General features: G+C 47.6%; 1 protein-coding gene across 1 annotated transcript in view; it reads left to right on the top strand.

The window, feature by feature from the left end:
- The window catches only part of LOC119384135 (nitric oxide synthase-interacting protein), a gene marked incomplete at its 5' end in the record, with an annotated part of 196,891 nt that overhangs the window by 6,021 nt on the left and 165,068 nt on the right, over window positions 1-25,802 (top strand).

Here is a 25,802-nt window from a genome sequence, read left to right as displayed (position 1 = left end):
TTTTCTTCTACAGATGTATAACTAAGCATCCTAGTTAGTAAGACTTGTTTTTCAGTAGTATTGTGTATTCTAACTTGCTGTATAATTTGTTCGATTTTTTTCGCTATGCTCCCTTTTTTCGCCCCTCCTGCTTGGTCTACAGACTGCAGTACAGTAAAACCTCGGTAATTTGTACTCGGTTAATTGGGAATCCCAGATAATTTGTATTATTTGCGTGGTCCCAAATTTTTACATGTAAATTTAACCGGATAATTGGTGCGGCCAGTCTGCGACTTCCCGGTTAATTGGCACACTTGGCCGCGACTTCCAAGATATGCAAAGGGTGTTGCGAATCTCGGAGGCTGTAACTAAAACATGCATTTTTTTTTTGATGTACGGATCTCGAAGGCCATGTTTTTTTTTTACCGGAAATACGTCGTAGACGCCATGTTTTAGCAATTGCCAGGCGGCGATGCGTGCGGTTGCGATCATGATCATCATCATCTCAACAGCGATGTTAGCCACTCTAGCTACAATGGCTAGAATATTAGAAGTGTGATCACCGCCAAGCGGCTGCAATCATAGAGTTAATATACTGACTCTAGAGGAAAAGCTGGGCCGCGAGACCTATAACCACAAGAACGCTGACATCTTGGAACGTTGTCATTCTTGCCATCACATATCAATCCTAAAGAAGCATCTGCACAATTAAAAACTTGCGGATATTGTTTTGTGTTTATTTTGAATACTTCTACGAAAGAATACGACGGCTATTTATGCAATTTACTGCGAGCGGAAAGGAGCGTTTGCAGGCTAGTTAACTAGATGGCACCACCATATCAACACTCGCGAGTACGCGAGTGTGTGCTTGCGGCCGATTGCGCCGGTTTGCGCGCCGTGTTAAAGCCCCTGAAACTTCGTTCGCGTCGTGTGTCTCGTAGTTGTCATAGTGTCCCATTGTGTGCGTTTTCTCTCGCCGCATACCACTCGACTTCATGTGACAGCCCTTTTTTCTTTCGAGCTGGAAACTTCAGTGCATCAGTGCAAACCAGGACGGACGGCAAAGAATAGATGAGACAAGCCCTGAAAGTTATGTACGAACTAGTCGGAACCGATCTTTTTTATACTTTCTAACGGCGATAAAGCTTCGTGGGCCGTGTAACTTTAGTTTCGATTGAAGCTTTCGGGAGATGTCTCACTCACATTCGCCGCTGCATGCTGCAATCGACATTGTTCTGCTTTACGGCTCTCTGCGCTGAAGTACGGCAGCAATGAGCTGAAAAAGAACGTGGATACAGGTGTCTCGCCATGGCAAGTCGAATCAGCGCGCGACCACGGCCTACGGACTTTGCTTCGAGCTGCGAATCTGTCGAGTGACCTTTGTGCCAGCGAACGGAGAAACTTTGGTATGGAGTGCCTAGTAAAAACCACAAACAGGTGGAAATTTTAACTGTTATCAACCGGACCAGCTGCACAGACAACCGTACACTAACACACGGCTTCACGCATCAAAACACAGCTGATGTTCTCTGAACAGCGCGTAACTGGCTTAGGTTGGTAGATTAAAACTGATTACTACCGTCAAATATAGCGAGCGTCTCAGGGTCTGGCAACGCTGGCAACGATCGTTTCGTTCCATCATGGCGGAACACATGCGGTTATAGGTTTCAATGCATGGGCCCTATGGGGAGCTTTTCCTCTAGAGTCAGTATATTAACTCTATGGCTGCAATGGGAGCTAGTGACGCCGCCTTGCGATGTTTCCGCTAGGTGGCGCGCGCTGTCGTATACACGTCAGGCTCTCAGGCTGCGCACGTTGTTCAATGCTGGAACTCGCCGGTTAGGCGTGATTCTTTCGCCTGTTTACGCTGTTCTTTCGTGCTACATTTGCTGGTCGGACAGCCTTGTCGTGTTTACGTTATGTCTTTTGCGGAGTGTGTGCCATGAGCAGACGTCAGAGCCACTGTTTTGTGCCCAGATGCTCAACTGGGTACAAATCGTGCAAGCAGAAGCTTTCATTGTTTGGAGTCCCGAAGACGACCATTTGTTCCAGCAGTGGCAGCGTAATATACCAAGAGCAGGCGAGCCTTTGGGAAAAAATGCTGCCGTTCCAATCCCCGAGATCCAATCGAAAAGCTATTCGGGATGATTCGTCAGTTATCCGGGTGCAATGATCATCCCACATCAACCCAGTTCCTTACTGCCGTGAATTCCCTTAGCTTTTGCAATTTGGTAAAAGCACCAGACACGTGCAACTGTGTAGGTGACACACTTGCGTCATTAGTTGGAACTGATCAAGTGGCCATCCATGTTGACAATTTACTGGACACTGGAAACCTGGACGAAGATTCAAGTGAGTGTTCTACAGGCATCGACTCTCCTCTCTGACCATGTGTATCCTGTGCAAGTCAGTGGCGGAAGACTGGTGTACTATTTGGCCGGCTATGTGGCACGGAGGAAACTTATGCAACGAAATGCCAGGACTGTTTTGAGCAGGTGCTCAAATCCCTCGAGAACGCAGATAAGGATCTTGCGTCATTCACAGCATTCTGTGATGTTGGAGGGCTTTTGTACCTGTCACCCAGTGTTGTAGGCGTTACTGAAAAAAAGTAACTAAATACGTTACTCGTTACACTATAAAAAAAAGAACGCGTTACCGCCCTACGTTACCTACAAAAAAATGTAACGCGTTACCGTTACCGTTACCGAAAAAAAAGTAACGGACGTTACCTCTGCCGTTACTCCGCAATAATAAATATTAATCTATGTGTCTTTGCTGCAGGAACCCACAATAACAATAATTTAAATGTGAAAATTTTGTTTCACATAAAACTTCTAACCCAAACAACGAATATACCCAAAATGCTGATTTAACGAGTATTACTTGCACAAATGTACCGGACGTTAGCAATGGTATAGTGGCTTAAAGTTGCCTTTAGAGTTACGTGTGATGGCTTCTGACTCTGACACATGGTGAATCCATTTTTCTCAATGTGACATTATACAGAATATGAGATTCAATCATAAACGCTATTCGCAAAGAAAGCATCAATGAAATCTCAAGAAATTTACAATAATTCTGATGGTGTGCTTCTGCTAGCAAAATAGATGCGCGAATTTCGTAGTAGTAAAGAAATGCTTAAATGGGCTAGTCACGCAAAAAAATATCTGTGCATAAACATTTTTTGTTCACTTTAACCTGTATAATTACCGCAAACATTGCGAGCGTTTATGTGAGGGTGTTCAAGATCAGGCTCACTCGCTCAAGAGTTCAATAACCAGAAACTTCGCTGCAGTTGCGGATAGAAAAAGCAAAATTTATTTCAAAAACAAAGTTGGTAAGCCTTATCAACTTTGTAGCTGCTATAAAATGTCGCATATTTAGACACTTTTCAAAAACAGTTTCCTTAGCTCTACAAGTTTCAAGCAAATGCATTACTTTACTCTTTGTTGCGCATACATTTCATACACAAAATATCTTCTTTGTAACGATAATATTTGTGTTTTACAACATCGTGAACTTTCGAGAACGACAGGTAATGAAATTGGTCCCTCCGGATTGAATATGTTTGATATTTCCTGCCTCGTAAATCATGCAGTTAATAAGGAAATTAAGTTTCTTTTCGGGCTACTGGCATGGGACATGCATAAAATATAAAATACTCAATCAAATCTAAGATATCTATTTTCGGATCCGTGTCGATCTCTCGTGGAATCACCCGTTTGCAATAACCACGATTAGTACACTAACTGCGGTAATATCTGCCGTGTAGCTACCTGTAACCGTGGTTAGCCGTAACCGTAGTTAGCTTAACCGCGGTTAAGGCTGTTCGTGTGACAGCGGTATTAATGTAGTGAGTAAAAAAATTTTTTTTTTTGCGTTACAAGAAAAAATTCTACGTTTCGCGTCCCGCTCGCATTATTTTTCAGGGTTTTCTTCCAGCCGGAAGTCACACCTGTTCTCCACACGGCAGACTCTCGATCGGCAGCGCACCTGTAGACCGGTTGACGTTACCGGCTGTCGCCTGGATGGGCCAGAATTCCACAGAAAGCCGCTTAAGTCGACGACGCGGTAGTTGTCGAATTCGATGCGGCGGCCGTTTACCATGCTATGCTCAGCGAGTGTACTCCTTTGTCACGCGAACTTGCGGACATCGTTTTTATGTTTTCGCAGCCTTTCGGGGGAGTTCTTCGTTTCCCTCACGTAAAAAATTTCACGATCAGCACGTGGTATGGAGTAAAGCAGCCCCTTCGCTTTCTCTTCCGGCGGCCTGTCTTTTGGGCACAAAAAGCGCAGGTGCCAGCAATCCATCTGCTACATTCACTTCCACGAGAAGCATGTCCGTACAGTTTCTCATGTCGAATTATGCGGCTTTCATCAAGCTTTGTGTGGCGACGGCCCAAACGTCCGAACGAGGAGTCGACGCGTCTTAAGAAATTGGTCCCCACAAATTCCACAAAAAAGCGATTCCGCCCGCGCTTTCTTGGTCAATGCCTGGCAGGCCGACAGCAGTCCGACGCTGCGACAAACGAATTTGTCGGGGCGCGCTCTGAGAAGACTGCACCCCCAGGATGAAAAAGTAACGAGTAACGTGACACCACACGTTACCGAAAAATGTTAACGTAAGTACGTTACCCGTTACAGTTTCTAAATTGTAACGAGTACGTTACTAAGTTACCGAAAAAAGTAACGCGTTACCGGTAACGCCGTTACTTGTAACGCGTTACCGCCAACACTGCTGTCACCTGAACTATTTTCATTTGTGGAGGCACTGGAGGACACATTCACATCGTGGTTCAGTTATAATAAGCTCTAAGGGGCCAGGGGCGTAGCCAAAAATTTTTTTCGGGGGGGGGGGGGGGTTCAACCATACTTTATGTATCTTTGTGCGTGCGTTTGTATGTGTGCGTGCCTATATACGCAAGCAAAACTGAAAAATTTCGGGGGGGGGGGTTGAACCCCCCCCCCCTGGCTACGCCCCTTCTTAACTCAATGCAGACCGTACCATCCGTATAGTGCCCGACGCACACAAGCAAGATCTGACGAGCAACATGATTAATCAAGTTTTTTGTTCTCACACGGCTTCACTTCTTCACGAAATCTCTAAACAAACAGAGAAGTTCTGCAAGAGAAAGATCAAAGCACTTCAAGTTTCGAAGGGCGATGTTATGTGCATCACCCTGTAATGTGCTAGCTTTCTTCCCTACTTTGATTCGGCCAACTTTAAATAAAATGTGTAAGAAGAGTAAAATGCTCTCCGATTTTCTGTGCAGTTAATTGAAAAATATTTCCACTGCGAATACGCAAGAATACTTAAGTTCTTGAAAACTAACTCATGCAAAAAAAGAAAATTGATATCAATGTCATAGTAGCATTTTTTTTTTCGTGCTTCTTGAGGTTGCTTATAACCTTGTTTCTTGTGAAATGGCAATCCCCCCAAAATGTTAATCAGTTACATTCCTCAGCATCAAGGAACGATCGCAAGCAGTGGCAAGCTTAGCTGGCCGCGATGTTTGCGAACGATGTAAAGCTTCACTTAAGATACTGTGCGTACGGTCATACCATACGGTGATAATGTTTGATAATATCTGCCGCAAATTTCATTTCTTTATGAGGCACTTACGCCCTGCATTATAGTAGAGACACTAATAAAAATTTACGCCGCAAACAAAACCATATGAGCCACAAATCAGCCTTGACATGGCAGCTTCGCTGCAGCGAGCCGAGCGAGCGACGTGTAAGCTACAACCAGCGCCACCTAGACAGCGCCGGTCGAGGCATCGGTGGAGAGCGTCAGCGCAGGCGGCGCGGTCTTCACACTTCCCTATTCTAGCCACTGTACTCTAGCGAAGTGAATGTTTTGTGGAGTCTTTGTGCCATTTGGATGTCGGCTGGCGAGCATTGTGCGATTCGGTGCGACTGCTCCATTTGTCTCCTGTCTCCGCTTGAGTGTCTTCCCTGTGAATTACTTGATTGAGGTGTGCTTGGAAGGAAGATGCCGAAGTACAAGAGCTTGTCCCTGCACGAAAAGGTGTGCTTAATTGAAGAGGCCAGCAAGTCGACGGCGTCGAAAACGGCTCTCGCCGAAAAGCACCACGTGCCTCTGTCAACGCTGTGCAACATCATCAAGACTAAGGAGAAAATTCTCGATGCTTACAGCAAGACGCACTCGTCAAAGCGTACACGAGTACGCCCGCCTACGTACGCCGACGTTGAAGCAGCTCTGATCGACTGGCTGCAGAAAGCCAACGCAGCACACCTTCCTGTGAATGGGACCATATTGCGTGAGAAGGCCAACCAGCTGGCTCTGCAACTTGGACATTCTGAGTTTAAATGCAGCAATGGATGGTTTTGCCGATTTAAGGAGCGCAACAACCTGACATTCGTGACTGTTTGTGGCGAGAGTGGCAGCGCGGATCAGTCTGTTGTCGACGGCTGGAAGCAGCACACCTTGGCTCCACTACTCGCCAAGTACGAAGCAGCAGATGTTTACAACCTTGATGAAGCTGCTCTGTTCTACAAAATGTTGCCTACGAAGACGTTCGCTTTGAAGGAGGCAGACATTAAGGGGCGGAAACAGAACAAAGATAGAATCACTGTTTTGTTTGGTGCAAGCATGTGCGGTGAGCACAAGCTGCCACTGCTTGTTATTGGGAAGACAGAAAAGCCTCGTTGTTTCAAAAATGCACGACTGCCATCCAAGGATGACCTGATCTATAAAAACAACAAGAAAGCTTGGATGACGGCTGCACTCTTTGAAGAATACGTGCGGCACCTTGACCGCAAGTTTGCGGCCGCAGGGCGCAGCGTTTTGTTCGTCATCGATAATTGCCCAGCTCACGGCGACATTCAGAACCTGCAGGCAATCAGGCTGGTCTTTCTACCCCCGAACACGACGTCGCTATCGCAGCCGATGGACCAGGGCGTCATACGCCATACCAGGAAAATATATCGCTACAATCTGTTGAAGCGAATGCTCCTTTGCTATGACAACGGAAAGGAGTATAACATTGACCTCCTCGGTGGTATTTGCCTCATTGTTCACGCATGGAGGCAGGTGGAGGCCACCGTTATTCGACGGTGTTTTGAGCACGCCGGTTTTGTGAAAGAAGAGGCAACCTCCGCTGAGTTTGCTGTCACCGCTGTCACTTGCCCGTTTGATGAAGAAGGGGAGACTCTCTGCGCTCGATATGAGGCTTTGCACGCGGACGAGGAGTGCACTCCAATCGGATTCTCCGAGTACGCAAATCTCGAGTGCACAGTGCAGACGTGTTACGCCGACATCGACAGCGAGATAGCTGCGAGATCGACCGATTCGGCCTCTAATGTTGACAGCGATGACGAGCCCTCCCGAGCACCCCCTTTGGCGGATGTCATCGATGCCTTGAGAGTGTTGTGCGCAGCTTCGTCGAGTGCAACGGCGGCGAGGCTGAGATGCTGCGCCTCATTGACAGGCTGGAAAATATGACTTTCAGTGCTGGGAACTACCGAACGCGTCAGTCACGCATGGAGGAATTTTTCTCCAAGTAGGCTGACTTGCCACAATAAAGGTGTGACTTCCGTACATCACGTTTTCTGGCTGATTTCTTTGATTTCGCGTTGTTTCGGATAATTGGGAATCCCGCTTAATTGGGATATTTTTCTCGGTCCCGAGGCCTTCGAATTAACGAGGTTTTACTGTATGTACTAAATAAAAATAAAGGTAGGCTACAGGAGGTGACTCCTTGATAGGCTGCTGGTCAACCTCCGCATGGGCACCGATCATAAGGTTGACCTGCTTCGTGCCATTCAAATGGTGACGGGCGCCTGGCGAGACGTGAAGACTGACACAGTGGCCAACTGCTTCCGGAAGGCAGGCTTCCTGACGGCAGAACTTTCGGAAACTGGTGAAGACGGTGACCGACGAGCGTATAGACGACGCGTTTTGCGAGTTGTCATCCCTCTTCCCGGCTGCTGTTCCACCCGAAGTGTCTGCGGACGATTTCGTGCAAGCAGACTGCAATGTTCAGGCTGTTGCGAGCCTCATTGACGAGGACATTGTAGCTGTGGTCGCAGGGACCCAGGATGCCCAGGCCGACAGCTCAAGTGGCGACGAAGATCGTCTGGACGAGGAGGCGGCTACACACGCGTACTCCGCCGCTGATGTGGCAGCAGAGTTCGCCTTGATTCGCCATTTTTGCGGCGACATGGAGGGAACCGGGCTGTCGCACCTGGACAGCCTCGATAAGATCAAGGCCAGCATCTTCATTTCAAAGACGAAGAAGCAGGCCCAAGATAAGCGATTTTATTCACGCAAATAAAACATTCTGTTGCATCGTGTGTGCGGAATTAGTTGTCATTCTTGAATGCGCCGATTGTAGGTGATCGTCCGCCACTGGTAAGGTCTCGGGACCTGTATTTTTTAATATCGAATTTTTCATATATCGAACAAATTCGCGATCCCCTTTGAGTTTGATATATCGGTGTTCGACTGTACGTAGCAAGGTATGGGTTCAGAACATGTTTTGGATTAAGACGTGGGGGTCAGTTGAGCCGTGTTCTCACTGTGAACAAAGTCCCAAATGACGAAAAGGGCAGCTTTTGCACAGCTGTTATGCAAAATAATTACTGTATTTACGCAGTCATCAAGAAAATGAGAGTGCATTGACGTAATAGACATATATTTATTGTTTTCTTGATAGTTTCGATAATTCGGCATTTGGTTAATTCAGACAATTTTTTCAGTCCCGTGAAATCCAAATTAATGAGCTTTTACTGTATTTATTTTTCTGGTGAAATGAATGTAGGAACTCGTTCTTTTCGGTAGGGATTAAAGCCAGTATTATGTACCATTAGTGTGCTAAATTTCATGCTCATGCTATTTTTTTTAATAATAAAGGTACATTCATTATTACACTCCAGCCTGAAATCTGGTTCTCATATAAAACGCAGAATCTCCTTTGGGAGTTGCGTTTTGTTGCAGTTAGCGGCTGCCCTGGAATGCCTTTTTTGGGCTGCATTGGCATGCAGCCTTTCATCTTCTCTCTAGCGCTCATGTACAGGTCGGTCCACTGTTAAAGGGAACAATTGCGTTCAGGGCATGTCAGGATATCGCTCTCTTGCAACAGTACAGTGGCTTAGATTTACATAAGACTACTGGTGGTTGACAGTTCCGACTCCCTTTGACAGACCAGTACCTTGAACGAACAACGTTTCCACATCCACTTGGAATGAGGGGGCCAGCAAAATGAAGGGGGCTCATTCGAGTGTTCCCTTTAACAGTGGACCGACCTGTACATGTCACGGGACAGCGTCTGGAACGCACAGGGGTGCAACAGCTGCACCAATTTCGCCAATTTGATACAATTAATAATTTTTGCCCCAAGCTGAGGCAAAACCATGTAATTTGTTGAAATTGTGCCACGCTGCGCCAAAATGCCCCACCATCCTCAAAATTTTCTCAGTTGCACTAATTTTAGAACGAAAGAGGCGTTGTTGTCCACCTGCAGTTTTGGCAACATAATCCAATCCAGTCCAAATGTGCAGACCCTAACCATAATCCTAACTCCGCTAAGAAAGAAAAGAACAAAGGACAGCGCTTCTAGAACTTCCTGGCCTTGTTCCATCACGCACAGAACGCCTTTTAAGCCACTTTCGCCACTGTACACCGGTACCGTGCGCACAAGTGTACTAAAATTTAGAAGGGGCTATTCCACTAGCTGACTCCGGACACAGCACATTTTGTTCCTTAATTATGTGTGCATGCGCAGTAAGATTTCGAGTACTAGTATGATCGCTGATGTCTAAAAAAATTACTGGCAATTATTCAGAGCTTTGTATGATGTTTCTGCGGCCCTGAGAGACAATAAACAAAAACGTACGCCAGTTTTCTTTTTTCGCCACCCCCACTCGCTCCTGCTTTATGAATCTCCCGAATTTCAAGATTGCAAGGTTGCCAGGTTAACATTAGCATTTGCAGCACCTGTCAAATCATTTGGCAGGCACTGCAAATACTAATGTGCACTTCATCATGGTTTGCATTGTAGGGTAGTTCAACATACTGTTTTTATTAAAATAGCAGTGCACACGTGAACTGTGCATGAGTTAGCTGATTTTGAATGGCTTGTACATATTTTTGTTTTCTTTTCTAAAAGTAAGCCTTCTTTGTTATACTGCTCCAAATTTGAATTTCGTGCTAAAAATTGAGGTTTTTTTTCCCGCAACCTGCTTGATTTTCGTGCTCCAAAAGCAACATTTCGCTGCTCCAAAAATTGCTCTAAATCCTATTTTGGCTGTTGCACCCCTGAACACTGTCCCACAGCATGCGCATTCCGCGACCACTGAACTGCGTTATAAAATATATGGCAAACAGAACAGCCGACATGGTCTTGGGAACACGCACAGACTTTTATTGGCGTCCGCATGAGCCCATAACTTGGAAGACAGCTACTAGTTTCTTGTCGAACGTGCTCATGTGCTCGCTTGCACAAAGCTCTTCTTCTTCTTGCACTGGATGAATGTGGGAAATTTAACATATTCGCTGAGGCAAAAACCAGTCAAAAAGACGCCGGACCAGGGGAAGAAGTGACACACACAACGACTGATGTCTTGTCTGATGTCTTGTCTGTACGGTGTTACGTTTGGCCTGAAAATTCATCGAGGCAGGCGCCATTGAGCGTACAGCTATCAGCCAGAATGCTGTCTCCCCCACGTGTCGGCGCAGACGGATACGTGGAACGCCACGTCTCCCTGGAGGAGCTTTTGCCGAGCGAGCGGATATGTCGCCGTGGATGGATTTCCCAGACAAAGGACGTCGGAATTCAGAGACCCCTTTTTGGCTTGTTGATCTCTGCGTGAGATAGCACCGCGGGAAAGATTCTCACCCAGCCACTTCTGCCTTCTACCCTACCGCAGCAGGGAAAATTAACCTGTGCCGACGGGAGCGGTCTGCGTGCCTTCCGAAATTCGACACACGCTTTATCGTGCGCTTTGATCAGCGTGGGAGTGCGCCGTTGAAGACGCTCCCATCAACCCAGGTGGGGCCTTCACCCGAGGCAGCCATCTTTCAACGCTTCTTCCGAGTATTACCGGCAGTGGAAGCGGAGGTCATCGGCCCTCCTCCCCCAATTCCCCTTTGGACTGAACTCCTCGCCGACCTTCTCACCTACGAGTCTTCGGGGCGTGGCGAGCGTATTGTGTGACTCTTTGCCTCCTTTCTGGAGGCCGGACGCCAGGACGACAGGTCACCGGATTGGCGGAAGACGCTGACACCGGTTTGCCTGTGCTTCTGCAGTGACGGTTTCGGGGCTATAAAAGCCGAAGACTTTTGACGTTTTTCTCTCTGTTCTTTTCACCTCCTGACTTCATCATGTAAATAAACACGTTCCTTCTTGAAAGAACGCGTCTCCTCCCTGGGAGCCAGCTACGGTAACGAGACCTGCCGAACCCCACTCTTTACAACTGGTTGGCAGCGGTGAGATGGACCGTGCGACATGGTGCTGCGTTTGTGGTGAGTGCTTGGTCTTTGCTATGACTTTCCAGGCTTCATTTTGCGTTTCCACTTAAGTAGTGTAGAAGCTAGATTGTTTTTTGTGTGGGTTAGGTAGATCACCTCTTTATGAGTATTGAGTGAGTTATAGGGATCACCTAACTATTAGCGAGCAGGACCAAAGCAAAACAGCACTCATGGAGTTAAAGACAATGCTAAAAGACGAACTTTGTTTGTATGTGAGGATCTAAGCATTGAGGTTGAGGAAGGAATGGGCAGGTCTCAAATTGTGAAGCTGATTATGGAAAGTGCCAGTAAGGGGGAGATTGAAACCGCGTTAAACACTTTCAAAAGGTTTGAGGAGCAAGAAAGAAAAAGAGAGGAAAGAGAAAAAGAGGAAAGAGAGTTGCGGAGAATCGAACTTGAGAATGAAGGCAGACGTTTGGCTCAAACGAGTGGAGGGGCTCCTGAGAGAGTGAGCGAGATAGATTCATACCGCATGGACAAATATCTAAACCCTTTTCAAGTCGGGAAAGATATAGGAATATTCCTCGGGGGTTTTGAACGGACTTGCGAGAGGATGAACCTTGCTCCAAGTACATGGTCGCAGCGGTTGCTCTCGCTGTTACCGTATGAGGCGGCTGAAGTAATTACCAGACTTAGAGCGCAAGAGGCAGATGATTATGCGAAGGTTAAGGCTGCCTTATTAAAGAAGTACCGCCTTTCAGCCGAGGCATTTCGTCAAAGGTTTCGAAACACAGAAAAGAAGGATAGTGAGGGATATCCGGACTTTGCCTACGGCATGAAGAGAAACCTAATCGAGTGGTTGAAAAGTGCGGAATCCTACGAGAGTAGAGACAGGGTCATCGAGACCATCTGTCTAGAGCAATTTTACAGGAGCATTCCACAGAACGTGAAGCTATGGGTGCAAGACAGAGATAACGTAAACAGTGGAAAGGGCGGCCGAGTTAGCCGAAGATTACGCAATGCGTAGAAAACTGAGCATCGAGGGTGGAGGACCGGACGGGCGAAAGGGATCGCGGAAAGAGTTTTCGTTCAGGAAGGGCTCACATGCGAAAAAGCTAGACAATCCGAGGGCAGAAACAAGTACGCCAGAGAACAAGGGTGAAAGCGCGAGTGGTGGACATTCCCAAAGAAAAGAGTTCGAAGCTTTCAAACCCATTCGCTGTTATAACTGTCAGAAGACCGGACATATCGCGGCAAACTGCAGAAGTCCTAAGGTGGTTCTTTCCTACGCGGACGAAAGTGACGAGAACATAGAGCTGTTACGCCTGTATCTCCATGACCTGGAGGTTAACGGCAAACCTTGCAAAGTACTCAGGGACAGCGGCGCCACCATGGACATTGTCCACCTATCGTACATTACTGTAGATGACTTTACGGGAGAAGTGGCGTGGATCAGACAGGTTGTAGAGGAAAATAGCGTCTGCCTTCCTATGGCTAAAGTAACGATCACTGGGCCGTTTGGAAAAATTGTGACTGAGGCAGCGGTCTCGACATCTCTGTCGTTGCAGTACCCGTATATATTTTCAAATCGGTCAGACAGGATACTGCGCGAGCGGGGTCAGAAACTTGGAGAAGGAACTGTTCAAGCGCTGACTCGGTCCAAGGCGCGAGAGCTCGCCTCTGTGGCACCAGAAGAACCAATCGCAGCGTCAACAGAGACGGAGTTAGGTAACCCTACAGGCGCGCAGATAGAGCCAGCTGATAAGCAAAATGAGGCTTTATTGACGGAGTTAGATCATGACCTAGAGGGAGAGTCAACTGATCAGCAAAATGAGGCTTTATCAACGGAACTAGATCAGGGAGAACCAGCTGACACTCGCACAAGCAAAATGGGGTCAGAACTGTCGCCGGCCTCGAAAAACTTTGATCGGCTTGTACGAGTAAACAGAGTCGCTGGCAGCCCAGCAACAGAACGATCCTAGCTTAACTAGATTACAGTTTAACGCTAAAGAAGGGATCGCCAGGGGCAATGTGACGTTGCATAAGAAGGGAGGTTTGTTGTATCGGCACTACAGGGACAAAAGAGGCCGGATTCTAGATCAATTGGTCGTTCCTAGAGAATACCGGGAGGATCTTTTGAACCTCTGCCATGGAAACGGGTGGTCCGGCCACCTAGGAATAAATAAATCCAAAGAGAGATTGCTAATGGAATACTATTGGCCTGGGTGCTTCAAAGATGTGGAGGAATTTGTAAGATCCTGTGACACGTGCCAACGCACGGATAAGCCTGGGGAAAAGTGGAAAGCTCCGCTAAAATTGGTACCTATAATATCAGAACCATTTCGACGTCTGGTGATAGACATAGTGGGTCCCCTACCAGCAACTACACTGTAAACCACTTTGCACCCTTAAGGGTGTTTCAAGCAAGCAAAACACCCTTTTGCCTAACAAAATTAGCAAAAATTTGGGTGTAAGGGTGTTTTCCTTCTTCAAAATAACCTTTAAGGGGTAATGCTCTAACTAAACACCCTTTAGGAGGTAAGGGTGTTATGGGTTATCGAAACACCCATGGCCCGTACCACAGCGTGCCAGATGATAACTGGGACTCGCTAATTAAAATGTCGTTGGATCTTAGGCGAGTTTAGATTAAAAGCCATGTCTCTTTTAGGGATATCTACAAGCGTACCATAAATGTACGCCTATTCTCTTAATGTTTAATGTTCATTTATACGGAACAGGAATATCTCCACCGGCACTGAACGGCGGCTTAAGATACTATGGCTATATATACCAGATGGTCAGTGTAAGGCTGTGTAGCACGAGCGCTCCGTCCATGTGGTATTTTACAATACGCTCTGTTGTGTGTGCGGTTTGGCGCGTGCGTGCACCTTCTGTGCTGATGTCATCTGTAATTGCGTGTCCCCTGACTGGTAGATTTTTTTTTCACATTTTTCAGTGATAAGGGTGTTTAGGCTATTGAAAACACCCTATGGTATGGGTGTTTTGATACGTCAAAACACCCTTTTCCTAGGGTGTAAGGGTGTTAGTTATAGACACGGCAAAACCCCCTTAAGGGTGTAAAGTGGTTTACTGTGTAAGTCGGGTTATAGGTATTTGTTCACCATGCTGTGCCCAGCCACGAAGTTTCCAGAGGCAATCCCTCTGAAGGAGCCCACTTCGACAGAAATAGTAGACGCGCTTCTGTCAGTTTTCACACGCGTCGGCTTTCCGGCAGAAATAAAGGCTGATCAAGGGTCGGTTTTCACGAGCTCGTTAACTACAACTTTTTTACAGAAGTTTGGGATAAGGTTGATACACAGTTCTGTCTACCATCCTCAATCAAACAGCGTCGAGAGATGGCATTCAGTCTTGAAGCGAGTGTTGCGCGCTCTTTGTTATGAGCATAAGGAAGACTGGGAAAACTGTCTTCCAGCTACTTTGTTCGCTTTGCGTACGGTCCCACATGAGGCCACGGGGTTCTCACCGGCAGAGTTAGTGTATGGCAGAACGCTGCGTTCTCCACTTAGAATGTTGAGAGAAATGTGGGAAGAAAGAGGGGATAGTCAAACAGTGGTAGAATACGTGCTAAATCTGCTAGAACGACTAAGTACGACACAGGGGCTTGTCGAAAAGAACATGGACAAGGCTCAAAGGAATGCCAAGCTTTATTACGACAGGAATGCCAGACTTCGGACATTTAGCATTGGGGATCAAGTAATGATTCTCAGACCGTCGCGAAAGAACAAACTAGAAGTACATTGGGACGGGCCAGTCGAAGTGTTGCATAGGCTTTCTGACACTAACTACGCGTTGAAAGTGCCAGGTCGAAGGAAGGAAGTTAGAATCTACCACTGTAACCTGATGAAGCCTTACATAGAACGACATGGGGTTGTGAATCTCACCCTAAAGGAGCCCGAAGAAATTCAATCCGAGTTCGACGGATTCCCAAAGACTTCCGACTCAGAAATTAGCCTTGAAGAGGTTGTAGCTTTCTCTGTAGGCGCGGAAGCGCTTAAGCCTGAACAGGTACAGGAACTACAGGAGCTACTGAGGCAGTATCTCGATAGGTTCAGTCATCGGCCGGGTAGAACCGAACTAATAACTCACGAAATAGAACTCACATCAGCCCAACCGGTAAGGTCCAAACCTTACCGCGTGTCCCCACGACAGAAGGAGATTATGGAGGCCGAGATACGGCGCATGCTGGAGCTGGGGGTGATCGAGCCCGCTGAAAGTGACTACGCGTCACCACTAATACTTGTGGAAGCCCCAAACAAGGACCCTCGTCCATGTGTAGACTACAGGAGGTTGAATGCCATCACTAGGGATCAGTTGTACCCGATCCCAAATATTGAGGAGCGAATCGAAAGGGTCAGCGCTGCTAAATACATTTCAACGCTAGATCTCGTGAGAGGATACTGGCAGGTTCCTCTTTCAGAAAGTGCCAGCCGCTATGCCGCATTCATTTCACCTGTAGGCACTTTTAGACCTTTGGTTCTAAGCTTCGGCCTAAAGAACGCGCCTTTCAGCTTCTCCAAGTTGATGGACATCGTACTGAAAGACCTACAGGAGTTCGCACTCCCGTACCTTGACGATGTCGCGATATTTTCAGACAGCTGGGAAGATCACATAGAGCATCTGAGGGAAGTATTCTCGCGGTTGAGAAGGGCGGGTTTGACAATGAAGGCGGAAAAATGTAGTTTTGGCTGCTCTCAAGTGACCTATCTAGGCCATGTTGTTGGGCAGGGAACGAGACAGCCGGCCGACTGAAAACAGCTGCGATTGCCGGTTTTTCACAGCCACGCACAAAGACCGACATTCGGTCATTCTTGGGACTTGTCGGCTACTACCAGCGTTACATTCCCAATTTTTCGCAACTGGCAAGTCCGCTTACAGACGCACTGAGAAAAGGGGAGCCAACTAACGTGCATGGGATGGGGGTAAAGAAGCCGCCTTTCAGGGTTTGAAAGCATTGTTAGTTTCACGACCTGTGCTACGCGCACCGGACTATAGTAAAGAGTTTATAGTTCAATGCGACGCAAGCGACAGAGGTATGGGCGTTGTGCTTACCCAAGTTGGTGATGATCATGAGGAACATCCCATTCTCTATGCCAGCCGCAAACTAACGGTCCGGGAGGAAGCCTATAGTGCTTCCGAAAAGGAATGTGCCTGTTTGGTTTGGGCAGCCCAGAAGTTGTCATGCTACACTCTAAGCCAAAAATGAAAAAACTGAGAGTAACTGCGGGTTTTAGTCCTAAAGACCAACTGTTACTCCCCAAAAAGACCAACTGGAACAAGATGGCTGACATGTCTCAAGTTGGGGGAGTAACCGTTTAGGGTTAGGTCGGAAGGGAGCAACAGAAGGACGAACGGCAACATTTGCTCTCGGCCCGCAACCGTTGCTCTCCTGCAGGACGCACCCTGTATCGGTCGATGCATGGGCCACATTTTCTTGCGGGCTGGCGTAAGGAAACTACTTTTTGTAAATTGAACAGAGAGATACGCACGGTAATAGGGACATTTAGCTTGTACGTATACTTTTTAACGTTACCGTGTTACCCGAACACATGTTTTAGAAAAGTTTTAGCTCCCCGTACGTAAACGTTTACGTAAGTACGTAAACGGATACCTTTACGTTTGAATAAATCATGAAATGGTGATGATAACGGCATTTCAATTATATTTGATTTAGATAATATTGTACCACCGCTGCGGCAAAATCACGAGGGGTTTTTAGCGTGTACAGTATCCCGGTATACGCAAAGGGGTGTTGAATACCGGGTTATTCGACGATGGTGTTGCCATCTTGTGACGCTTTGTGCAACCATAGTATGGGCACGTTTGTTTTCGCCTAGTGGTTTTGAGTAAAAAAATGATTGAAAAGACAACTCATTCGTAATTATGCCGCGGCAAAGCATTTACACCAGAAGTAGAACGCACGATGTTTCTGCAATAACAATTTTTTGCTTGCCTGGTTCATCTTGTTCCCGCTAGATGGCGTCACCTATTAAGCCTGTCGGGGTATTTATGTCGAGGCTTCTCACGTTTTTACGGCTTCGGTATTCCATTTCTAGCTCACTCTAGTGACTTTAGACGCTGAAACAAGGTGATCGCAATTGGCGCTCGCACTTCGGCTTATTTTTACTCGGCGGCTGGAGCCTCGGCAAAGCGGGTATCGCGAGTAGCCGCGAACGAAGGTGGATTTGCGAGATAGGGCCGTAAACGTAAAGCCGATCCGGCGAGTAGTTCACGTTCCGTAAAGGCCTGCGCATGCACAGATTCCTTCTGGCAACTCGTAACACGGTAGCGTAAAGCTAAAAGCCCCTAATACAAGCTAAATGTTCCTAATAAAAGGCATGGTTGCACTAGAACGCCAGCACCTGAAGCTGCCGTCGTCGCAAGTTAAATGGTGTGTTTGCATATAACATTTGGCATAAATATATAGCCTGAGAATGTGGCAATAAAATGCGAAGCTTCGCGGTAGTTTGGCTTTGCGTTTTATCTCAGAGCAAATGGACGTTATCAGCTCGGCTGTGTTGTCTTTTCAAAGGGGAGGTGACTCTCCCGCAAAAACATAAAATATAACATTATTAATATTGATATTAATAATAATGATAAGGAAGAAAACACACCTCAGGGCCAAAAAGAAAAAAAGAAATTACCGGCCTTTTAGCTAGGGCAAAAGGGAGCTCTGGCAAAGCCTGTGTTTTCGCGAGAGACTCATTACCCTGACGTTTTAAGATGTTTACACTGTTACTTTCCATTCTCTTTCGAACATCACCACTGGTTCTGCACGCCTATGCTGATTTCACTAACGTGTCAGAACGCCCAGCGACCCGTCGGTAACTACATAACCCCGTTTCTGTTCACACGGGGCAGTAGCGTGTGGTGGCTTAGTGGTGAGCGTACGCGCATGGCGATTCAGTGGTCGCGAGTTCGAATCCTGTGTGTTTGTTGCAAATTTTCTGAAATTTCATTCTGAATGACGTGTCTGTATATCATTTGTACATCTAAACAAATGTCTGTATATACCTCAATATGCTCTATAAGTCAATCAAAAACGAATTTTTTTGGCCCAAGAAGAAACTAAGGAGTAACGGGAAGGAGCATCCGTTGCTCCCTTGAGGAGCATCAGGAAGGAGTAACAGTTGGTCCTCAAGGAGCAACTGGGGGGACTAACCATTCATCCCCTGAAGGAGCAGCTGAAAGAAGAGCAACGGTTCGTCCCCTTGCCGTTGCTCCTTTTAGGAGAGTAATGGGAGTGGCAATGCACTTGCTCCCTCAAAGGAGGAACCCCTATACCCCCGTTGCTCTCTTTTGGCTTAGAGTGTACTTGTACGGAGCGAGGTTCATCTTTGAGACAGATCACTGTCCTCTGACATGGCTCAATCAAATGTCACACAAAAATGGTCGCTTACTCCGACGGAGCCTCACCCTCCAGCAGTTCAACTTCGAGGTTCGTTATAAGAAAGGGAAATTGCACGGCAATGCGGATGGTCTGAGCAGACTAATTTGAAAAGTGTTGTGTTGATGAATCAAGGGCCACATTATATTGTATCTTTTGTGGTTCTCTTATGTGACCAAAACTGTTCTTTTTTTTTTCTTTGGCATGCCTTCTTCCATGAATGCTGTAGCTTTGGTGGCACGAAATTCCGTCAATATTTTAGAGTAGCGGGTTTATCATTTATTTGTGTGTCCTGAGAAGCCTGGAGAGTTTTTAGCGGGTCCAAGGCGCTTGATCGCGGCATGGCATTGTGTTGTGTGGTTCACTTTGCTGCTGTCGATCATTGTGAGGTGGTTTGGGAGTTTGTTGCGAGTTCGCAGTTGCGGTTCCAAGACAGGACGTCGTCCTCGTCACCAGCCTTTCTCTTCGTGCCCAGCGGTTGTGAGCGCTGGCCAGCCGAGATTTTCCGGGCGGTGGAGGAGCTGTTACGTTTGGCCTGAAAATTCATCGAGGCAGACGCCATTGAGCGTACAGCTATCAGCCAGAATGCTGTCTCCCCCACGTGTCGGCGCAGACGGATACGTGGAACGCCACGTCTCCCTGGAGGAGCTTTTGCCGAGCGAGCGGACATGTCGCCGTGGATGGATTTCCCAGACAAAGGACGTCGGAATTCAGAGACCCCTTTTTGGCTTGTTGATCTCTGCGTGAGATAGCACCGCGGGAAAGATTCTCACCCAGCCACTTCTGCCTTCTACCCTACCGCAGCAGGGAAAATTAACCTGTGCCGACGGGAGCGGTATGCGTGCCTTCCGAAATTCGACACACTCGCTTTATCGTGCGCTTTGATCAGCGTGGGAGTGCGCCGTTGAAGACGCTCCCATCAACCCAGGTGGGGCCTTCACCCGAGGCAGCCATCTTTCAACGCTTCTTCCGAGTATTACCGGCAGTGGAAGCGGAGGTCATCGGCCCTCCTCCCCCAATTCCCCTTTGGACTGAACTCCTCGCCGACCTTCTCACCTACGAGTCTTCGGGGCGTGGCGAGCGTATTGTGTGACTCTTTGCCTCCTTTCTGGAGGCCGGACGCCAGGACGACAGGTCACCGGATTGGCGGAAGACGCTGACACCGGTTTGCCTGTGCTTCTGCAGTGACGGTTTCGGGGCTATAAAAGCCGAAGACTTTTGACGTTTTTCTCTCTGTTCTTTTCACCTCCTGACTTCATCATGTAAATAAACACGTTCCTTCTTGAAAGAACGCGTCTCCTCCCTGGGAGCCAGCTACGGTAACGAGACCTGCCGAATCCCACTCTTTACAACGGCCATGTGCTTTCTGTGTTGCATTCTCCGAAAGGCCTCCGTACGCATCCTCCCGCTTCCTCTACATGACCTTGAGGTGCCTTCGTCAGCCTTCTACTTCTCGAACTCATCCTTCAGTTGCTGAAGCTTCTCTCGCCACTTGGCGTGGATACCGATGTCTACCTTTCCTGCCAGCTCGCGGATGTAGGCAATCAGGTCAACATGCCTCTCAGCAGGCGCTGCTTTGACTTTTTCAGTATGTTGTAGCCTGACAGTGTTAGCCTGCAGTCTTTGTGTTGGAACATCACCTCACGTGGTTTTTCCTTTCCCGAGCCGCTGCTATAAAAAGGCCAGGCTCACTCAGTAAAGCGTTCAGTATCATGTCAATCTGCGTACTGTCGTTATCGTCCAGCCACCCTTGGTCACCGCCTGTAACATAGGCAGAATAGCAATGGCAACGAGCATCGAGTCAGCCTTTTGAAGATTACGAAGACAACCATTCATTTGCCGATATATCGGGTGAAATGCCACAGTTCAACGACGGAAACGATAAGTGGACTTTATATGTTATCCGTATTGAGTTGTGCTCTGAGGCAAATGGCATCGTAGATGATGCGAAGTAAAAAGCACTTCTCGTCTCAGCACTATGCACTAAAACCATTGATGTTAAGTGGGCGTTGTGCTCCGCAAAAGGTTAGTCAGTTATCCTACATGGAAACAGTACTATTTCTGGAAGAAATGTTCACACCAAAGCTGAATGAGATAGCCGAGAGCTTCAAGTTTTTCATTCGGATTCAAAAGGAGGACGAATCAGCTCAAAGGTTCATTTTAGAACTTGGAAGCTTGGCCGACATGCAATTTTAGCAAGATGTTAGACCGCATGCTACGGTACAGGATAGTTTGCGGCATTCGAAGTGTCGACACCCAGAGGGCATTACTTCACGGGAAGTTGACCCTGCAGGAAGCAGAGAACACTGTACTCGTGCCTGAAGTGGCAGGACAAGGCGTAAGGCTCATGAAGATGCCCGACATAAAAATCGTGCCAGAACTGCATAAGCTGGTAAGTGAGCGACGACCTAAGTCCTTCTGGAAAAATAGCGAGGACAGGAGTGAACCATTGAAACCGTGTGGCCGCTGCAGCAGCCAGGAGCACCCTGAAGTGACCTGTACATTCAAGAATGCTAAGTGTTTCCAGTGTGGAAGGAAAAGGGAAAGTGGAAGCAAAAGACGTTTGCCATTATGGGCTATCCACATTCGGAGGACGACCAAACACTGTCTTTGCAGTTCTCTAAAACAACACCCAGTCATCGAGAACAAGATCGTCGAGCCAGTACAGTGAAAGTTCAACTGGGGTGGTGCGGACCTTGTCATGGAGATAGACACCAGCTCACCAGTATGTGTAATATCTTGGGACGCCTACAACAAGCATCGAGTTAGCTGGCCACCGCTTGAGAAATCGGAATTGAAGCTCTCCTGCTACTTGGGACCACTGCCAGTAGCCAGCAAGCTGATCCTTCCTCTTTCCTACGGTGACAAGACTGTTACGGTGCCAGTGACAGTGCTTCGTCAACCAGGGTCATGTTTAAGTAGCCCAGACCTCATTAAGAAGCTAAACAACTTGGGAGTTCCTGTCCTTTGCTTGTCACGCTCGGCAAGTCAAGAGGAAGACGTGAACTTAGAGGCCATATTGGCAGACTACTGTGAGGTGTTTGAGCCAGGATTAAGCCTATTCAACGTACCACCTGCGCACCTGTATGTGAAGGAGGGGGTGAAGGAGGGGAAGCAAGACCGCTGCCGCACGCTATGAAGGACAAGGTGGTCGTCGAGCTAGACAGACTACTGACATCCAGGGCGCTCTCTCCAGTTGCGCATTCGGAGTGGGCAATGCCTACATGCCAGTTGAGAAAGAAGATGGTTCAACCCGGATTTGTGGGGATGGAAAGTTAACTGTCAACTCGGCATGTGAAACAAAGCGGAACAATATCCGCTTCTCTTGATAGACCATTTCGCTGCATTCAGTGTGGGAGATCTATACAGCACATTGGATCTCAGCGACGTATACAGTCAGATACCACTGGACGAAAAGTCCAAGAAGCTAACCGTAATCAACACCCATCGGGGGCTGCTTTGTTATAACCACTTGCTGATTGGAGTGTCGGCACTGGCTATTTTTCAGCGTACTGTGGAAACCATTCTGATGGGCATTGCAGGAGTTCAAGTGTACTTGAATGACATGCTGGTTGCTGAAAATAAGCGTGATGGAAGAATTGTTCTCAAGGTGGTACGTCAGCGGTGCCGCGAGAATGGTGTGAAGCTCCGAAAAAGCAAGTGTACCTTGCGGAGCACTGAGGTTTCATACCTGGGTCACAGGATCAGCAGCGAAAGACTACAACCCCTGGAGGAGAAACTGGAAGCAGTCATGAAGGCTCAGAGTCATGAAGGCTACGAACGTAAGCACATTGCGTTCTTACATTGGTCTTCTGACATACGACAAGTTTCTTCCTAACACGACTAGCTTGTTCGCTCTGCTCTACAACCTGCTGAGGAAGGATTTCCGCTGGGTATGGGGACCGAAACAGTAGGAGGCATTTGGCAATTTGAAGCTCTCACTGCAGCAAGCAAGGATGCTAACACATTTTGATCCCACCAAGCCACTGCGCCTCGAGTGTTATGTTTCACCGCGCTGCATAGGACTGGTGCTGTCGCAGTGGATTGGAAGTATTGACAAGCCGATTGGATTCCGCTCACAAAGTCTGTCTAAAGCAGAAAGGAATTACAACTCGAGCGGGAAGTGCTGGCGTTGGTGTTTGGGGTGAAGAAGTTTCGGTACTTCCTGCTTGGGTGATATTTTGTACTGGTTACAGATCACAAACCATTGCTTGGTCTGTTCCGAGAAGACCGCCCGACGCCTCTCATGGCCGCTACCCGAATCCAGTGTTTGACACTACTACTGGGAGCTTCTCGGTACAAGATCGAATACAAACTGGGTCCTGACAACCAAAACGCAGACGCCCTCAGTTGACTTGCATTGGAGACCCTGGAGGAAGCCTCAGAGGAGCAGCCAGAGTACGTGCATTCATTGCTACAATTTGACAACACGCATCTTTCGTCACAGGTGCGCAGCAGATGACGTCAAAGGACGAACTGCTCAAGACTGTACGAAGTTCCATAGTTAACGGCTGGCCACATGCCCGGAAAGGGTGAAATTCACACTTGCAGCCATATCTGTCCAGCAAGTAGGAGCTAATGGTGATTCATGGTCTTGTGCACTGGGGCCACTGGATCGTTGTGCTGGCTGCGGCTCGTGAACAGATGCTGGAACTCCTCCACGATACACACCAGGGAGCCTCTGCAAGGAAGGCGGTCGCTCACACGAGGGTCTGGTGGCCCGAATTGGACAGTGACATCGAAGAAATGGTGAATAGTTGTACTGGATGTGTATAATCAAGGCCTCTGCCACCAGCCAAGCTGTCTGTTAACTGGCCGATGACGTAGGACATCTGGTCACGTGTGGATGTGGATTTTGCAGGGCCGCTGAACGGTGTGATGATTTTGGTGGCAGTGGATTCACACTCTTAAGTGGATAGAGGCAGTCACCATGCCGTACGCCACGACCGAAGCTACTATTACAGCACTGCATGAGATTTTCAGCCGATTAGCTATACCAAGGACGGTGGTAAGTGCCAGGCCCCATCCAAAATTACTAAGCACTCTCTGAAACAAGAAAGGGCATTGGTACAGGGAACAGCGTCCATGCCTCCTGAAGAACCAGCACTGCCACAACCCCTTCCTGTTGACGATTACCTGGTCCCAGAATTGCGGCGGTCTCGCCGGAACAAGAAACCAGTAGACCGTTGTTCATTTTAAGGATGGAGGATTGTTGTAGCCTGATGGTGTTCGCCTGCAATCCTTGTATCGTGACGTCACCTCGCGTGGTTTTTCCTTTCCTGAGCCGCCGCTATAAAAAGGCCAGGCTCACACAATAAAGCATTCGGTATGATGGCGTTCTGCGTACTGTCGTTATCGTCCGGCCACTCTTGGTCGCCGCCTGTAACGTTGGCCGAATAGCACAGTAGCAGACATCTGCCAAAGCAGTCCAGCATTGTCCTCACGTTTAGGCTTTCTGTCTTGGGTAGGCCATTCTGTACTCTTGTTACTAATGCCCATGTTGTTACTATTGTCATTTTTGAGGGCCCCATTTGGCGTAGGATCACCAGAAAAGCTTGCATCTTCTTGACCCTCACCCACTGATGACCGATGGGTTTCCAGCTTTTTTCCACTTATCTTTTTGATTTCATTTGACTTGCTTGCATGCCCCTTGCCGCCGACTTTTGAGATTTGATCCCTTCCTGGTTCACTTTGAAGGAATTCCTTCATTTCTGCTTTCCTTTTGCTTGTAGCAACACTGCCTCCAAGTCGGGTCTCAAAGCGCTGGAGTCTTCCTTTTTACTTGCAGATGATTTTGCAGAATTCTCTTCAGTTTGCCTTGTCTAGTTTGCTGGAAATGTCCATGAATCGGGTGTCAAATTTCTTTGACAATGACACCGGAACTTTTCTGTGGTAGTCATTGCTTTCCCGTTTCCAGGTCTGGAGTGTTCACCAGTCACTTTGACGTCTTCACGCGGCTTTTACCTTAGCTTATCTGGGTTGCACATACTGGACGCATGACGACCGCTGCAGCCGAAGCACGCAATTCTCTGCCTGAAATCTCTTGCATGGTGAACTTTACTGGTGCATCGAAAGCACCACATGTCAGCAGAAAGAAGTTTCTTCTCTGGAAGTGGCAAGTTCATACTGCATGACTCCGTCTAATGCTGCGTCAGCTCAAATTAGTAGCAGTAATAGAAACATGGCAATGAAGCACTGATGACGTTGGGCTCGCACTGTGAAAGTGAGGACTCTTGTCTTTAGGATGAGCCACCTCATCGTATCCTTTCTGCTCCCCAAAGTCACTCTGTTCGAGGCTCTCCACTTCAGTAGAGACGAACTGAAGGAGACACTCTAGTTCCGTGACGTGCTGAACACGTGGAACTTGCAGCTTGTGTTGCGCAATATCTGTGATAGGCTACGACGATGTAGTCTACGGCAATCACGCGCTCGCTTGCACAAAGCTCATCTTCTTTTCAACAGCGTAATTCATCAGCATATTTGACATAAAAATTTTCCAAAGTTTGAATTTTCTGATGTGTATGGTGGTCCCTGTCAGCTTTACATCTGTTATGAAGAGGGCTTTTATTTCAATTCTACAAAATTCAAGGAAGCCTTCATAAGCAGTGCTATCTTGCTGCATTTGTTCTGCACTGCCGGTACAACTCATTGATGTAGGTCATACGTGTTCATACTTTGCAAGCATGAATGCGTAGTTAAGGACACTTACGGAGCATGAGGGCCAGTGTTCAAACCCACGCACCGGAGTGAAAACTTTTCATTTATTTCTTTATAGCGGTGATCTTCTTATGCAACAGACAGATGGACAGTTTTCTCGTTGAGCCAGCGTAGTAAGGAAGGCTGCAGGAAAAAAAATTAGACTATGTGACGGCCAAATGCGTTCTTAATCCACATGCACAACAAGTATAGAACACTTGTTGAGATATGAAGCTAAAAGTAAAATGACGCAGTTAGCCTACCATACCTCCTCAATGTACCACCATG

Source organism: Rhipicephalus sanguineus, chromosome 2 (assembly GCF_013339695.2).
Source record: "Rhipicephalus sanguineus isolate Rsan-2018 chromosome 2, BIME_Rsan_1.4, whole genome shotgun sequence".
Classification (NCBI taxonomy): Eukaryota; Metazoa; Arthropoda; class Arachnida; order Ixodida; family Ixodidae; genus Rhipicephalus; species Rhipicephalus sanguineus.
Note: the sequence above shows the minus strand (reverse complement) of the source record. Positions and strands in the feature narration are given on the sequence as shown.